At 35.2% G+C, this 17,811-nt stretch overlaps 1 pseudogene; it reads right to left on the bottom strand.

The window, feature by feature from the left end:
- Positions 1-1,194: 1,194 nt before the first annotated feature.
- On the bottom strand, positions 1,195-16,749 carry LOC127455542 (heterogeneous nuclear ribonucleoprotein U-like; annotated as a pseudogene).
- Positions 16,750-17,811: the final 1,062 nt, after the last annotated feature.

The following is a 17,811-nucleotide window of genomic DNA, read 5'->3' as shown; positions in this document are numbered from 1 at the left end:
TTCCTCTTAGAAACAGAATGAAGGGGTAGAATGGCCATTATCACATACCAGATTTCTAAATGGGCGGAGATTAGTGGCCCGAAAGTTGCCTCTGATTGGTCAGGTACGATGGACATAAATAATAATTCTCGTACTTTGAATTTTCATTGGATATTTTCATTTCAATGCTTAATACAGATTCTCACTATTATTATTCAGTTATAAATTATTTTTTATACCACTACTGAATTATCGCGCTGACACTTTGTCACGTGGTTTCTGATTCTTTTCTCCGCGATGGTCAGGATGAACCAATCACCAGATCTTTGTTATCACCTGATAAGGATAAAGGAGTATTCCGGGTTCAATACAATAGACAGGATTTGTGGCATGATATTGATAACGACAAAAATAAATTTAGGCTTATATATATATATATATATATAAATCTGGGTTACAGCGAGGCACTTATAATGGAAGTGAATGGGAAATGTTGAAATACTCACTGTTTCAAAAGTTTCAGAAGTACAGCCACAAGACGTACACAATATGCGTGTTAACATTATTTTAGTGCGATAGTGTGTGTGTTATCTTGCGCCCTCTTGAGGAATATAGTTTTTATCTGCTTGAAAACAGCTACTTGCAAGCATCACATGCCACCCAATGTTTTTTCTTCCACTGTAGAGAAACGTTATCGAGTGAGTCATTTCCGGTCATTTTGTTTCAAAGTAAAAGTCATTTAATTGTTAAAAATCTAATTGATTCCTGAGCAATATATGGAATATGTGTCAAGCAAAAACGAAAATTTGCCTAACATAATTTTCCCTTCTTTTGGTGAAAGATTGTCTTCTTTGCCACTGTAGTTGTGTACAAAGCATGAAATGTATATTTCTCTCCTAAATGGATTTTCTCTCCTAAGTGTTTGACAGAGCAGAAAGCCTGGCCAAGCTCTTGTTTCAGTGTAACAGAATCTCATTTATCTGGGGCAGAGCTATACATAAACAGTCACTGAAGAAAATGAGTATTATATTTCTGCATACTTATGCCTACTGATATCCTGTGCCTGGTTTATTTGCTTAGTCCTCTGTTGTCTTAAGATCACTGCAACACTATTAGTAGGATCTTAAAATATATATACATTAGATAGATAGACAGACAGATGATAGATAGATCACAATTAACTAAATAACAACAATAAAAGGCATGAAAGCCAGTTTTTATCTTCAAACTTTAATTATTTTCAAAAAACATTCTATTCCAATAGAATACATGGAATAAGTTACTCAGTTGGTCTGTTTTCAAAAGTAAAATACAAAACATAGCAAGGTATTGAAAAAACAAGAAAAGAAAAAGTCTATATTACCAAAGTTTTAATATCTCAATAATATATTTGTAACCTAAACAAATACCTTAAACATGAACAAACAGAACACCAAAAAAAGCTTCATTTTAAATCAACTTCTATTCTTTTTATCTATTACAGCACATGCCTTTAATAATTTACTCATACAAAACTGTTATACTCTAGATTTATATTGTGCTTAGTACAAATTATATGTGCTTAACTGGCATATAATATTTTTTAAACCAACATTTAGTTTAACAATTGTTGTCATTGCATCAGAGGTCTGGGAACATTGACAACATTTTTACAACACTGACTTGAGATTATCTACAATGTCTAAAAAAAAATAAATAAATACACAATTCAAGTTAAGAACAAGAAATTCAGCCTACAAGTAAAACTGCAACACTGTTTCTATTCCTGGAAATAAAAAGAATAAAAAAAATAAAAAAATGTTATTAAAATATTAACTAATTTTGAACAAAAGGTAGCTCCTTTCAGCAAAGCTAGCCCAGAATTGACCAGTAAAAGACATTTCATGTTTTCCCACAGCAGGAAATCCTCACAATTTCTTAAAAAATAAAAACGGTAACAGTACAAAATGCCATCCTGATTTTGTATGCAGTTTCAAACTAAAATATAAAGACAAAAATATAGGCTACCAATAACTGTGTAATAACCATTTCATAAGAGTAATCAGTGTAATCCAAATAGAAATGTTTAAGCATTTTAATCGGAGCAAACCACACATTTTTACAGGCCTAAGATGTGCTCACATCACTTTAAAGAAAACTGCAACTGACTTGTAAACCTTGTACACTGAAAAAAAAAAAAAAAAAAAAAAAGGCATGCATTTAGCTCAGATCTTTAAAGAGCAGCAAAACACATTTCCTAATACAATCTGATGTTTTCCCAAAATATAAAAATATGACTGCTTGCTGAAATTGTAAAGACTAACACTGGGGAAAAGTTATTAATGCATTTACAGAGTATAATCTTAGTTTGAAATATCCTGAACCTGTTTCACTGCAACTGTTTACATTAAAAGCAATAATGAAAAGCATTTCTCTGTTTTGCTTTTACTATTTAAATGTGCTGTAAGCGATTTTAGCATTCTAAACAATGATACAGTATATACACTGATCAGCCTCAACATTAAAACCACTTGCCTAATATTGTGTTGGTCCCCCTCGTGCCGCCAAAACAGCGCCAACCCGCATCAGAATAGCATTCTGAGATTATATTCTTCTCACCACAATTGTACAGAGCAGTTATCTGAGTTACTGTAGACTTTGTCTGTTCGAACCAGTCTGGCCATTCTCTGTTGACCTCTCTCATCAACAAGTCATTTCTGTCCGCAGAACTGCCACTCACTGGATGTTTTTTGTTTTTGGCACCATTCTGAGTAAATTCTAGAGACTGTTGTGCGTGAAAATCCCAGGAGATCAGCAGTTACAGAAATACTCAAACCAGCCTGTCTGGCACCAACAATCATGCCACGGTCTAAATCACTGAGATCACATTTTTTCCCCATTCTGATGGTTGATGTGAACATTAACTGAAGCTCCTGACCCGTATCTGCATGATTTTATGCACTGCACTGCTGCCACACGATTGGCTGATTAGATAATCGCATGGATGATTGTTGGTGCCAGACGGGATTTGCTTGTTTTCACACTGAAGTGCTCTCTGCAGTCAGTTTAATTCATTGTCCTCCAGTCGAACCCGTATCAGTTTAATTTGAACCAGCATTGCTTTGCGTGTCTACCTCTCTGCGCGTGTGATAGAGGGAAAGAGAGCGCGTGCTCTTATTCTAGTGACTGCGAGAACAAGGCACTTTTTGATAAAAACAAAACAAGTAACTTTGAACAAACACCACAATAAATAAGTCTGAAAATGTCGGTTTGTACCTTCCCTCAGTTTCAGTGAACTTGTTTACATTCAGCTGATCTGTTTGCTGATGAAGTTTGTTAGAGGTGGATACTGTTTGATATACAATAGATATCATGCCAGAACTTGCTCGGGCTTTCAAGAAACAGGAAAAATTCCAGACTTTAAATAAATAATTACATGTGTAGAACGTTTGCTTTATAGGGATGTACATGCAGATTTCAGATATAAAATTGGTGATTGTATGACTAATGTTTACTCACTGAAATTAGTTAATTTCCTATAAAGTCAATAGGGACATTGGAATGTTTGGGCATAGCAATATGGCAGCACAGTGGCTTCACTGATATGACGTCATGAGCAATCCAGTTATATATATATATATATATATATATATATAGTGGTTCTAAAGCTTTCACGTGACTGAGCCGTTGAATTAGCCATGCTCTCTCATTCCAAAACCCCACCCACCAAAGATAATTTTGAGACCAAAACCGAGCAAAAGAGTAGCATAGTTTGTTACTGTGGCTGTCAAATTCAACAGTGGCACAATAGCGCCCTCCATTGACAAACATTATAAATTATAGCCTGAGCACATTTACATGCTTGTTCTTTCACAGATAATGCTTAATAAGCCGATAATGCATGTTCATGTAAATGCAATAAACTGTGTTTCTTTATCGGCGTAAAGGCCATAAATGGCTTATGATTAACCCGGTCGACACGAGTAGAATTTGGCCCATTACGGCAATTTCGCGTGCCATGTAAATACCTTACTCACCATACACGGTGTTCTTACTGGCTCATCTAATGTGTGCACGTGTTGAGTGCATGCCTCTTCACGGTTTGACATCAAAAGCAGAGAATAACGTGATTATTTCAAATGTCATGTAAATGAGGAGCCTCAGCATTTCGTTTCTTGTATATTACAATGCTTTACTGCTAAACAAAGATCCACATAAGAGGAACTAAAATTCACAATCCAGAAAGTTTTTTTAAAGACAAATATCCCACCCTGAAGTTATACAGTCATTTCTTCTCAGGTGTTGGATGTCCTATTTAAATATGTACAAAAATCAAAAGGACATTAAGAAAATTCAATGTTCCACTTGCTTTGAAGTTAAAGCTGATGTTCTTAACATGATCTCTGTCCATCAAAGCTAGAGTTTATTCAGTAATATCCAGGATGGTACTGCTGACTCCATGGCTTCTGATTCCAAAACTGATGAAGAGCATTTTCAAAATGTCAACATATTATACATATTTAATTTCAGAGTATACTGTACTCTATTAGGCCAGTAAGAACATCTAGACTGCCGGTCAATGTCATCAAATTAATGTACTATCTAACCAACATATTTATCTCGAGAGACTCACCCCTTGTTGCCAGCTCTGGTTGAAAGTGTGTGCTTTATTCATACGAAAGTTGCCATTTTTAAAACCATGGTTATTGCCTCCTCGACCCCTGAACTTCTGTGGAAACAGCAAATGTATTTTCATGGCTCACATTACATCTTAGTTAGTACCATACCAACCTGGTCTCACAAAATCACGTTACTATACTAACATTTTTATGTGGCTCGTTGTACATATTGCGGCACTTTCCTGGTGAAATGAACACTAGAGACGCTACAACAACAATGACTTTTATTCCCTTTTACACAAATCAAGTAAAACTGCAGATGATCAGTTCATAAACACTTACTTGTCACCCTGTTCCTCACACAATGCTATCTTATGACATCTAAACACTTTTACTATTGCGCATTACTTGTAAGGCAACACATTTTAACGTTTGCATTGCATAACCAACTAAATTTAAAAGCTTGTTTAAGTGTGATCAAGTTTGATCAAGTTGCACGGTAGCTCAACTGATAGAGAGTTGCACTTGTAATGCAAAGTCCTGAAGAGCACTTGAGTCAACAAGTGAGCCGAAAGTGTATTAAAACCACAAAATGTCGTGGTTGCTTCAACAATTGTGTTTTTCATCTCACAGTTGCTTTTTATGACACTATCGGTTAGGTTTAAGGTTTAGGGTAGGAAGGTAGGTTTTGTTGATTTAAAACTCAATAGATCATTAACCTTAAAAACCTCATCTGTTTGGGAGAACATATAACTCACTTGTAGTGCCACACAGTTGACATTTCACCTACGTGTACTACGTAATGTCATTTTGCAAAAATGTCACCACAGTCACATAATTTTCATGAGATTAGGCTGTTTCATACTAAACTATATCACATGCATCAGCTGATAACCTACAACTATGTAGATACTAATGTAGATATTGCAGTTGGAAAGGCTGCAAAAAGCATGTCTGGAGACATCCAGAACAATCCCTCACCTGGTTGAAGTTGCCCCGGCTCCCACCTCCCCCTCGGGCCATGTTGTTCCAGTGCATGGCTCCTCCTCTGTTGCCCATATGAACCATATTGCCACGACCATGTCCTGGTCTGGGAGCACCATGTCTGTTTGGCACCCTACCACCCCGGCTGAAATTGCCCCGGTTGAAGCCTCCTCGGAAGGCAGGGGGATGAAGGAATCCTCTTGGAGTCCTGTTGAAACCACCGTAGGGTCCAGGCACTGTATAACATTTAGCAAAGAATTTCATTTTTTACATTGTTTTCTTCCTTCCAATTCATTTTAGTGAGTTGGTTCTTTCAGATATTTTTACATTTATGCATTTGGCAGACAAAGCGACTTACACTGTACTTATTACAGGGGCAATCCCCCCGGAGTTAAGTGCCTTGCTCAAGAACACAATGGTGGTGGCTGTGGGGATCGAACCAGCAACCTTCTGATTACCAGTTATGTGCTTTAGCCCAACATACCACCACTTTTTGATTTTTTAAACAAAATATTTAGTTAATTACTGCTGTTTATAAGTATATTTTGTTTCAGTTATATAAAATAATGTGTTTTCTAGTTTTATTAGTGTATATTAAAGCTCAAGTATGTAACTTTTACAGTGTTTAAAATATTTTCTTGTATCCCAGCTTAATAGCAGAGACAACTATAAGTAAGCCATTCATATAGTAGGTTAATTTTCTCTAAAACTGTAAACACTGTGTCCTGTGTTTGTTTTGAGTGACCCGCTTAGACACGCCCCAACAACATTACTCAACCAATGGTGTGAGTTGTGGGCGGGACTATCTGATGGTTTGAACAATGGCAGACGAAGCTGTTTTGAAAACATTGTTTATTTTTGCAATTCCATTCGGTGGCGCTAGTGTTGCAGACATTATATACTTCATCTTTAAGTACACATTTATGTTCAGTTTAATGTTGCCCTCTTTTTGTTTAACCCTTACGAAAATTAACTATGGTTGTACTATAGTAGTACTGTAGTGACTATTAGTGGTCGACCGATATGGATTTTTTAAAGGGCAATGCTGAAATTGAGCCTTTTTACTTTCTTGAATATAATATAATATGATTATTATGGTCTTATTGTGCACAGATCATCAGTGCACATTATTCTAAAGATAAATAAAATTTGTTTTCAAAATATTTCATCAAAATGTAATAACTTTCACTGCCTCTGAAATGACTTTCCTTTTCTGTTTATGTAACCAAGACCATGTGGGCAGGGAAAAATTATATTAACCATAACCAATAATATCATACATGCCTCAATGCAACAATCGAATCAAATCCTGATGAATAAAAGTCCCGTCCTACATTATTTCCTGCTGAATATTCTTTTTTCACATTATGGAAGTTAAATACATTGCAAATGCCATTTCATGTTATCTTTACAGGGAGATCTTTATAAGAACATAAACTTTTTGCAAATACATTGCAAATAAGGAATGAAAATAGAGAAATATTGTTTTAGAAATTTCAGATAAGAGTTTATTATTTTGTCTAGGAAACACAACTGAAACCTCTAAAGTTGCCTCTGTTTTGAAATCCTCCACGTCCTCCTCTCTGCGCCTGTCCATCTCCGCGGTTGAACAGATTTTTGCCTACTCGTCCCCGGTTGCCTCCTCTCTTCAGCTGAGTGCCTCCCTGGTTCAGCTTCTTCTCAGGCAGAAGTGAACTTTTGCTTTCCTCCTTATACTGTTCAAGAAGTTTAGTAGCTTCCTCCTTCTGAAGCTCGACGTAAACCACTTCGCTGAAGCATTCACCCTCCACAGGCAATGTGTATAGTCCTGCAAAAGATTACCAGTAAGTTTATCAATCTGTTTTTCACCTGTCCACATTTCGGTTGCCTTAGGGGTTTTGCTACTGCACACTTACTACATCAAATGAGGCATAAGAAAAGTTACTTACCCTTCATTTTTAGAACTGTGTGTTCAGGCACATCTTTGCCATCAGTTTCTGCTTTTTTCTGTGTCCTCTGAATGTATTCCTCATCTGTCGGGCAGACTACCACAGCGTTACGCTGGAAACCAGCAAACAGGCACATTTTCCTTCTCTGGGCTGGTGCTGATACATTAGTCTAAATAGGAATGATTTAGTGTCACAATTCAGGGAACAAGTCAAATTTTTGCTGAGGACATAAGAATTGTCCACATGAAAAAAAACACATTTTAATGTTTAATGACAAAGTAAAAAAACAAAGCAATTCATTCGTGATTACAGTCTGATTTGCGATTCTGGATTATATTTAGTCACCTGATCAAGAATGTAATTGCGTTTTTTTCCGTGCAGCAATCTCAATTAATTTCCAGAGGAACAGCGGAGCACGCTGAGATCTTTGCGACATCCTTTATCTGTCTTTTCAAACTGGAAATCTGAATTTCAACATGTACATTAAATTTTGAATTAATGTTAAATATATGAACATCCTACAGCTGTTTGAGAGTTACATCAATTGTCTCAATCAGATGTGAACAATCAGACTCATCATCATCTTCTCTATGATAGTGTTGGTCCCAAGGACGTTATATTTTCCTGGGTTGGCTTGTGTGTGCTTTGAAACCCATTCAGTCTTTCCAGATCCAGGCAGTCCAACCATGACAATGACCTATGCACATTTACAGCAGATATGCTTTAGGATTGTAAAGGAAAAAAAAAAGCAAAGGTAAATTTCTAAGATCTATTTCTACTTGATCTAACCCATAAAAATGACTTTTGTTGGTGTGACCTAATTTGTCAAGTAAATTTACAACATTTTTGAATAGAATAAAACCAGTCAATTTAGAGTGTTAACACATGAAGGTTACCAGACTACATTTTTTTTTTACAATGTAAGATATAAAACTAATCTCACAGTCTTCTTTAGTCTCGGGTCCCTTTGCTACTCTGATTCGATCACAAACAGGGATCTGCTGTTGGAATCGAAAGCCGTCAGGTTGAGGAAAGAATGGTGTTTCTTGCTGGCCAAAGTTGAACTCAACTGCACAGTTGTGACAGAGAACATGAGGGAAAAGTGGCTTTCCCCCAAACTCCTCCTTACTGACTTTAAAAGCTGTTCCCAGATCCTGTCCATTCTTGGAGAAGGAAATCTCAACTTCGGCACCATCAAAGTCCTGTCAAATAAACAACCATGAAATAATTATAACTCACAACACTTTGTTGTTTCCCATGGAATTATGTGCTTAAATGACAAAAGAAAACAGTAAAAAAAAAAAAAAAAAATATATATATATATATATATATATATATATATATATATATATATATATATATATATATATATACATACATACACATATACAGTATATACACTGTCTGGTCAAAAAAAAAAAAAAATTCCGATTTTGATTTAAATAATAGTTATGATCTGTGGTTGCTTCAATTGGTCAGGTCTAGGCTCAGCAATGTTATGCGGCAATAAAATGAAGTCAGCGGACTACCTGAATATACTGAATGACCAGGTTATCCCATCAATGGATTTTTTCTTCCCTGACGGCATGGGCATATTAAAGGATGACAATGCCAAGATTCATCAGGCTCAAATTGTGAAAGAGTGGTTCAGAGAGCATGAGGAATCATTTTCACACATGAATTGGCCAATCACAGAGTCCTGACCTTAACCCCATTGAAAGTCTTTGGGATGTGCTGGAGAAGACTTTACGGAGTGGTTCGACTCTCCCGTCACCAATACATGATCTCGGCCAAAAATCAATGCAACTCTGGAAATAAATTTTGTGACATTGCATAAGGTTGTCGAAAGAATTCCACGACGAATGCGCGCCATAATTAAAGCTAATGGCATTACTGATGATAGGAGAGTCGAACCACTTTGTAAAGTCTTCTCCAGAACATCCCAAAGACTTTCAATGGGGTTAAGGTCAGGACTCTGTGGTGGCCAATTCATGTATGAAAATGATTCCTCATGCTCCCTGAACCACTCTTTCACAATTTGAGCCTGATGAATCTTGGCATTGTCGTCCTGGATTCTGCCCGTGCCATCAGGGAAGAAAAACTCCATTGATGGGATAACCTGGTCATTCAGTACATTCAGGTACTCAGCTTAAGGCATTTATGTTTTTGGCCAGGCAGTGTCTGCCTGTCTGTCTGTCTGTTGGTCTGTCTGTCTAACTATCTATCTAACGTATGTCTCGAATGTAACATATGTTTACAAAATAAGTCACCTTAAAGTACATGGACAATTATGAAAAGCAATGCTTCAAATTTAGATCAAAATAACATACAGTATAAATACTGTAAATGAAAAATGTAAAAGTTATTTATGACAATGTATTTCTCAAATGTAACATATGTTTACAAATTAAGACCTTTTAAAGCACATGGACACTTACAACAAAGCAATTTTTTAAGATTTAAATAAAAATAATATAAAAAATAAATGTTATTGTTGAGAACAAACGTTTTAAAAGTAACATGTTTACAAAATAAGCACATGGACACTTGTGATAAAGCAATGTTTTAAATTTAAATTTGAAAAAAGGGCAACACTTTACAATAAGGATGTATTCGTTAACATTATTTAATGCATTAGTTAACATGAACTAATAATAAACAATAATTTTTTCACAGCATTTATTAATCTTGGTTAATTTTATTTTATCTTAAATACTTTAATTTGTTTGTTCATAGTAGATCATAATGCATTAACTAATATTTACATATACAACTTTTAATGTTAAAAATGTACAACTATATGTACTGTAGAAATTAGCATTAACTAAGATTAATTAATTCTGTCAAAGTATTGTTCTCCATTATTTCAAGTTAATGCAATGTTATTGCTGACAACATATTTAACATTTGTTTTGTTTTTTTGTTTTTTTAAATAAGACACCTTTAAAGCACATGGATACTTACTATGAAGCAACCAACAACATCATTATCATCAAATGCCTCTCCAAAGTCCTCTGTCACACAGTTGCTGGTTTACTTAGCCTTTGAAGAAAAGGCATAGGAGCATGCTTCCTCCCCTGCAAATGTTTAAAGCAGATAAAATCATGAATTTATTCATTCATCTGTAATATATTCCTGTTAAAAGATCTACACAAAGTCCCTCACCTAGCAGAAGTGAGCTATTCTGCAGAGACCAACCTACCAGAACATCACTGATTTCCATTCCTTTACTTGAAATGTGCTTTACGGATATCTTCTCAATAATCTGGTAATATAATAAGGTTATATAATGATGTTGTGGGCATGACAAGACAAACCAAGATAGTAAAGAGCAGGTTCAGACGATGGTCTCACCTTCATTTCAAAGCAAGCCTTGCCCTTTGCCACACCATAAGATGCATGTCCTCCTGCCCACAGGTAGGTAAAGCTCTCCATAGTGAGAGAGGAGACACTATACCGATCACGAGACACTTTGAAGTGCAGGTCACAGTTGTCTGTGGAAAAATAAGATATTTCTGCTTCATTTAAAGCCACATACAGGCCACACATCTTTATAAGAATTTGCACAGTTCATACAGCTAAGAACAAGCACTATTAATGACTTTCAAATTCACTGTTTTCAGTATTTTTCACAAATACTGTATATTGCTCTATCGCACTGATGTATGAAATATACAGAATAAACAGACCATCATACTTACAGGTGTCCAGACAGACAGTGGTGTCATCATACTCTTCGTTGTCCTCCTCCAGTGGCGGCTGGTGAGACTTCGCCCTGAGAGAGCGACTGAAAAAGATACTGAAATTCATCATGTTTGAATTTGTGGCCATTCAATATAGATGACCCCGATTATAAAAAGAACACAATCTAGGTGAGTATAGCTGAGTGTACACTGAATAAGGAGAATTAAGAGATGATCATTTTATTTAATAATCTGCTCCTTTCAGTTTTATTTCATTTGTGCTATTTTACAGGTATTTATTCACCACTTTTTTTTTTTTTTTTTACAGATAATTTTGAAAACCAAATTATTTATATTAAATGTTAAATAAATGTGTTTCCCAAAAAGTATTTGCCAGAATCTAAATCCTGTAAAACTGTTTTCAGAATGGATAATATACAGTAATTACTGGTTAGTGATTATATACTGTACAGTACCTGTGAGAAGACACATCTCAACACCAACACGTTTACATACATGCAAATAAACATGATATAAATACGACAATGATAAGTCAAAATAATAAAACAAAACTAAACACTTGAATATTTACACATTCACAAAAAAAAAATGAGAATAGAAAAGGAAAGTTTAATTTCCATAACTTCCTTATCAACACCCCATACAATATTATCAAATAAAGTTGCCGAACACTTATTGTCTGTTGTGAACCAAAGCCCTGAGATGCCTAAGGAATGAATACCACTTGTTCCAAAGTGACGTAGAGGCCCGTATTGTACAGGTTAAAATGATCAACAATAAAAATGTGTGTTTCTTTGCACTGGCAAGGAAGAACATGATGTCAGATTTGGCTCTTTACTGCCAAATCTGGTTATAAATCTTTAAAGTGTGGCGGTACCTCAGGAGTACCAGAGGCCAGACTGCACAATTCTTACCGGCTGTATTTGCATTCTTCAATAAATTCAAAGTAGCCCCTTCCATGTTCATCTCGACGTCTCTTTACACCTCTTTATGTCTTTTTCTGTTCATCACTCTTGTCTTTGACCACATACCCTTTGGAAATAAAACATTAAAAAGTAAGAAGGCGCACCTCCCTTTTGGACCAAACATGATGTAACATGATGGTCCACATAATTACTGGAGGATTTCTAGTCATTTGTATATTTGGCACAGTCGGTTATGCATGAATTGCAATGAACAGGTAAATTAAACTATATTACTCTTACTTTAAAAGAAAGGTGTGTTTGTTTAATTCTATTTTTACAAGTTCATACAGTGCAGCTGGTACACCACAGTACGTATATGGTCACAGACAGAAGGCTGTTGCCAAGACAACTGCAAACGGTGCACTTTTGGGCTAAGTAACACACATTTTCAGATTTTGTTGCATGCATCTTGAAGAAAAGGCCCTTGAGAGATTATCTTCAGATGAACCCCATTTAAAATTCAACAACTATATCATAAATGAAAAAAGGAAAACACAACCTATTATAGTTCATTTCCAAATCTATTTAGAAATCAATGCCGTCTGCCACTATTGTGGCCAAAACCGTCAATTAAAGAAGACCAAAGTTTATGCAAGCATTTAGTAACCACGTGGGATGGTGTGGTGTGCTGTGGCTTAATGGTTAAAGTAATGTTCCAAGTTTAATACAAGTTAAGCTCAACAGCGTTTTTGACATAATGTTGATTTCCACAAAAAATTATTTTGACCCATTGTTCCTTTATTTAAAATAAATAATAAATAAATAAAAATAAAACATGCAAAATTGTGGTTACAGTAAGGCACTTACAATGGAAGCGAATGAAGTAAAATCCAAAAAGTGATAACAGTTCAGGAGCGATTTCATCACACTAAAATCATGTTAAAGGAATATTCGGGGTTCAAAACAAATAAAGCTCAATCGACAGCATTTGTGGCATAATGCTGATTACTGCAAAACATTTTTTTGACTTGCCCCTCCTTTTCTTAAAAGCAAAAATCTGGGTTCCAGTGAGGAACTTACAATAGAAGTGAATGGGGCCAATCTGTAAACATTAAAATATTCACTGTTTCAAAAGTATAGCCACAAGACGTAAACAATATGTGTGTAAACAAAATGTTAGTGTGATAAAATCACTTACTAAACTTTTCTGTGTAATGTTATAGCCAATTTTACAACTTCGTTGCCATGGCGATGTAATGCCAACAAACCCTAAAATCCTAAAATACATGTAAAACGACAATTTAAACAACCTTACAACTCAAATAATATTTGAGTTTTAACAGAAGAATTAATGCAAGTGCTTTTATAAAATTATGAGCTTCACATTTCTGTGTTTAAACCCTCCAAAAATTGCCCCATTTACTTCCATTGTAAGTGCCTCACTGTAACCTTCATTTTTCCTTTTTTTTTTTTTTTAAAGAAAAGGAGGAACGAGTTGAAATTATTTGGTAATCAACATTATGCCACAAATGCTGTTGATTGAGCTTAACTTTTATTGAACTCAGAATATTCCATCTATATATAGACCAACACTTGAGTGGTTTGATCCATGACTTCTGAAGCAATAAGACTGGATGTCAAGATTTATAGGTCTGTTTCTCACCAAAAACCAATCGTATCACTTCAGAAGACATGGATTAAACCACCGGAGTCTTATAAATTACCATTATATACTTTTTGGATCTTGTAAGTTTTGAACCCCATTGACTTGTATTGAATGGATTTAAACATCTTAAATCTATGAAACTATTTTGTGTGCTTCCTGCAGAAGAAAGAAAGTCATACAAGTTTGAGATGTCATAAGGGAATAAATGATGAGAGAATTATAATTTTTGGGTGAACAATTCCTTTAAGAGAAATCCTGATCCTCATGCCTTTAACAGGTTTGTGAAATAATGTTTTGTAACCATTGTCTCAAACTGGTTTATGAAATAAATAATGTTTTGCTAAAATTGTCTCATTTTTTCTGTTTATGACTAGGGCAATGTTATTTCCAATTTAAATGTAATATTACTAGGTACCAATTTCCAATAGCATTTTTTTGTTCACTCAAATTCAGAAATGTTTATCTAAACAAAAAGAAATCTGAATTGGCTCAACTTAAAACGTTTTGTTACGGCATAGTTGCACCTCTCAAGAAAACTAAAAATCTTAAGTTACCGCAACAAAATATTTTTTGTTATAGAATAGTTGTACCACTCAAGAAAACTAAAAATCTTAAGTTGCCTCAACTAAATATTTTTTATATCACTGACAGCTTTTTTCAGTCAGTACAACTTTTATTTAAAAAAGTTGAGTAAACAAGAAAAAGCTAGGGGAAATTGGTACTAAGATTTTTTTGTTGTTGTGCTGGCTTAATGTTTTTTTACAGTATAATGTTTATGTCTTGTGGCAATACTTTTTCACTGCTGTGTATTTTAGCATTTATAGACTGGCCCCATTTACTTCCATTGCAAGTGCCTCACTGTACCCACTTTATTTTTAAGAGATGGGGAGGTGTGGCGAGTCACAATACATTTTTGTGGTAATAAGCATAATACCACAATTGCTTCTGATTGAGCTTAGTTTGTATTGAACCCATTATATTCTGACCCGTTACATCTGAGCTGGTTACCTAAAAGTTGTAGGTTTAAACCCCAGTTCATGAATTCATTAACAATCACAATTAAGACCCTGAGCAAAACACTTCCTGTAACTTCAAGATTCATGTGTAAAAAAACAGTGTGCAGTAAGTTAAATAAAGAAAAGTATAATAAAGTCCTAACATGCGGTCCTGTCAACTCCAGGCAAAGAAAAACCAATGAACTGAGATCATTATGCACTGGCTCCATCTGGATCCTTTGTCCTTCATATCTCGATTTCAGCATTCTGTTACAGCTCAACAAACTACACCCCATCTGCGCTTTAATGACCTTACATTTGCTCTTCCAATAAATAAAACATATACAATAAAGGGTCATTCTCAGGTAACAGTGCCTGAAAACATTGGTTTTAACCTTTAAAATGTTACAGAGTTGAAGGGCATTGCCAAAGTGGACAATAATTGACTTAACTACCAAATACAGTACTGCATCATCACATCACAACATATTACTCACTGTCAGTGTTTGGTGTAATCTGATTACAAAGTAATTAATGTAATGTAATTACTTTTTAGTCAAAATGTATCACATATTAATCTTAAATTCTAGTAATAAGATTACAGTTACTGACTTTTAATTACGAAAATTATTATTCCTTGGATTAAACATTTTTAAAATCGTATTATTTATGTAGAATTTGAAATATGAATTATGTTCATATGCATGTCTCTTCTCTTTGCATTTTTGTGACAGCTGAAGGGCGTATGTCGCTTAATAAGTCAATGTAAGGGAGAAACGTGTGGTGATATGCACATATAGATGTTATTTTGAATTTGTTGAGCAAAAAAACAAAAACTTTCCTATGAAGTGCTTTAGAAAATAACTTTATAGCAAAGTAATCTGAATACAATTGTGTACAAGATATTAGTAATTTGTAGTGAAAAACTTTCTGAGAAACTTTGTTCTTTGTTGCCAAGACAAAATGTTAATTCAAAAAAAAAAAAAAAAAGAAGATTTTTCCCATAACAGAGTTTAAATAAAGAGCTTGATGAGGTCAATATAAGAGTAAACACATGCTGTCATTCCCTCAGATATGATATCAGGTGGATCAAACCAATATTTCTAAAGGCTGAATTGCATGCAAACATTAAATAATTAAATCAATCATTTTAATTAATGGTAATTTTAAAATGCATCACAAACAGAATATCAAATAGTTAAATGTCACGTGATGTGACAGTTCAGTATCCTGCTAATCAGTAGCCTATAGTGCTTTTAGTAGGTCAAGGGGACACAAATGGGACCACTTCCTACGAATGACCCTTAAACCAAATCCTGTGCGCTCTCTGTGCTGTCAGAATGAATTATTCTGCTTTACTATGCGCTTTAATCATGCTCCAGAAATAACCGGCTCCATGCCTCTATAACTACACAAATAAAAAATAAACAGAAATGTTTAAGCTTCATGATGTACAGCCTAATCTCACCCTCTCCAGCGCCGATATCGAGAGCTACATCATCCTCGTCAAATTTCTCCATCACTTCATCATCTTCTTTGAGAAGCGCATCCTCGTCGTCTTCATTTGATTGATCCATCTCTACCCCGGCATCCTCCTCCTCCTCCATGCCATCATCTTGCTGCTCCTCAGCCTCCGCGTTATCTCCATCCTACTCCTCTTCATCGGCCTCCATGCGCTCTCCAGCCAGATCTTCCTCAAGGTCTTCATCGCCTCCCTCCTCGTCTTTCAGCACCATTGATTTCGGCCTGTAGTCGGGCCATCAGATCGGCCTTCAGTCCTTTATCAGACAGATTCCTCTTCTTCAGTTCGTCCTTCAGCTCGTTCACTTTCAGCTTTTTCACACTGAATGAGCTCATTTTGCCTTTTAGATCTCTTATTAGAGAAATTATACCCCACATGTATAGCATAAAATACTGACAGGAAGAAATGTTGAAATAAATCGGTCTGTCTGTGTGCAGAGCTGCGCGAGGCGCCGGTGGGGTCGGTGAACACAGATGGACAGCAGTCAGAACAGAACGAGGCCAATCCAGCTTTATATATTCCTACCGTACAGCATAGAAACGATGAGTAACTACCGTAAACATCATTATAGCTATTCTAAACAAATCGATGATAGACAGACAGACAGACAGACAGAACTAGATAGATAGATAGATAGATAGATAGATAGATAGATAGATAGATAGATAGATAGATAGATAGATAGATAGATAGATAGACTGATTGAAATTGATAGATAGATAGATAGATAGATAGATAGATAGATAGATAGACTGAATGAAATTGATAGATAGGCAGGCAGACAGACAGACAGACAGATAGACAGACAGAGAGACAGACAGAGCTAGATAGATAGATAGATATATATAGATAGATAGATAGATAGATAGATAGATAGATAGATAGATAGACTGATTGAAATTGATAGATAGATAGATAGATAGATAGATAGATAGATAGATAAATAGGCAGACAGACAGACAGATAGACAGATATATAGACAGATAGACAGGCAGAAAGACAGACAGAACTAGATAGATAGATAGATAGATAGATAGATAGATAGATAGATAGATAGATAGATAGATAGACTGATTGAAATTGAAAGATAGATAAATAGATAGGCAGGCAGACAGACAGACAGACAGATAGACAGATATATAGACAGACAGACAGACAGACAGACAGGCAGAGAGACAGACAGACAGAAGTAGATAGATAGATAGATAGATAGATAGATAGATAGATAGATTGAAATTGATAGATAGATAGATAGATAGATAGGCAGGCAGACAGACAGACAGATAGACAGATATATAGACAGACAGACAGACAGACAGGCAGAGAGACAGACAGACAGAACTAGATAGATAGATAGATAGATAGATAGATAGATAGATAGATAGATAGATAGACTGATTGAAATTGATAGATAGGCAGACAGACAGACAGACAGATAGACAGACAGAGAGACAGACAGAGCTAGATAGATAGATAGATAGATAGATATAGATAGATAGATAGATAGATAGATAGATAGATAGATAGATA

This window comes from Myxocyprinus asiaticus, chromosome 17 (genome assembly GCF_019703515.2).
Source record: "Myxocyprinus asiaticus isolate MX2 ecotype Aquarium Trade chromosome 17, UBuf_Myxa_2, whole genome shotgun sequence".
NCBI classification, from domain to species: Eukaryota; Metazoa; Chordata; class Actinopteri; order Cypriniformes; family Catostomidae; genus Myxocyprinus; species Myxocyprinus asiaticus.
The sequence above is the reverse complement of the archived record's forward strand: the minus strand, read 5'-3'. Positions and strand labels throughout refer to the sequence as shown.